The sequence below is a fragment of the Belonocnema kinseyi genome, chromosome 8 (assembly GCF_010883055.1).
Source record: "Belonocnema kinseyi isolate 2016_QV_RU_SX_M_011 chromosome 8, B_treatae_v1, whole genome shotgun sequence".
NCBI lineage: Eukaryota > Metazoa > Arthropoda > Insecta > Hymenoptera > Cynipidae > Belonocnema > Belonocnema kinseyi.
In genome coordinates this window covers 87,934,422-87,935,720 of record NC_046664.1, presented here as the reverse complement: position 1 = coordinate 87,935,720, position 1,299 = coordinate 87,934,422, and the positions used below count along the sequence as shown (strand labels likewise).

The 1,299-nt window shown below is 30.7% G+C and overlaps 1 protein-coding gene across 1 annotated transcript in view; it reads right to left on the bottom strand.

Annotated features, from left to right (window-relative positions):
• Nucleotides 1-1,299, bottom strand: part of LOC117178591 (lathosterol oxidase-like) — a 50,810-nt gene that overhangs the window by 44,405 nt on the left and 5,106 nt on the right. The gene's annotated exons all lie outside the window — the stretch shown is intronic.

Below are 1,299 nucleotides of genomic sequence, written 5' to 3'. Positions count from 1 at the left end.
ATATATGTATGTATTCAATCAACTTTTTCATGGATTTTCATTTGTATTATACTTTTTTGACGATGATACCGAAAATTTTGTTTGTGTTCACGTATTTCCAACGGCTTAGGAGATCCTTCTAGAAAATTACCATTTTAATATTTTTGAAGAAAGTTTTAAAGGGTTATACTCGTTCAGACCCATAGATTCTAAATTTTTTAAATTGAAAATAAATAATTTAATATTTATAAATTTCTCATTCATCAATTTTAATCTCATTTATGAGCCGAAAGAGGTTCGTATTGAGGCAGGTTTAGTTGAGACAAGTAAACGTCGTCGTAGCCAAGACAAGGCTCGACTTGAGACCAGTAAACGCCGTTTTACTAGTCGTGACCATAAAATTAAGACGAAGGCCTATGTCTCGACTCAGTTCTAAGACGCAGCCAGACATCTATGTCTTAGAGACGAACTCAAGACAAAACCAAGTCGAACTCAAGTCAAAGTAGTTTTACTCGGGAGTATGTCTATCTTTATATCTGTCTGTCAGCACGATAACTTTTGAAAAAAATTAATCTATTAGTATGGCCTTTGGTAACTGTTTCAGTGTCTTAAACTAAAGGTCAAGTTTGTTAGCCAGCCATTTTGGATAAAAATTCAAAAAGTGAGCATGATTCAAAAATTCTCTGAACGCTTGTTCATAGTATTTGAAAATAAAAACATTAATTTATGATGACCCTACAAGATTATCATAATAACTTTTTTAATTTTTTCGAAAAATTGAAAAATTCAAATTTTGATCCTACACAAAATAATAAAAAATAAAAAATTGCAAGTTATGGTCAAACTATGCAAGATAGGAAAAAAATAATATGACAAACATGAAAGAAATGAAATGAAAAGCAGATTTTTATGAATTGCTCTGCCTGTCGTTCTGTCTGCATGTATGTCTGTCTGTGAGCACGATACTTTTGAACAAATCGTTCTATTAGCTTAGCCTTCAGTACACTCTTTTAGTGTCCTGAACTAAAGGTTAAGTTCGTTAGCCAGTCATTTTGGATAAAAAGTCAAAAAGTGAGCGCATTTTGAATACTTTTGAGACCACTTTTTTTTAATTCGAGGATTTTCTGTACCGATGTTTATAGTATTCAAAAAGTTAAAGAATTTATCCTGAAGCCCTACAAGATTATCATAACAACTTTTTGACTTTTCTTGAAAAATTAAACATTTAAATTTAGACAGTATCCAAAATAGTGGAGAATTCAAAAATTGCATGTTTTCATTCAACAAATTCACAATATTTCAAAGATTCTGAAATATACG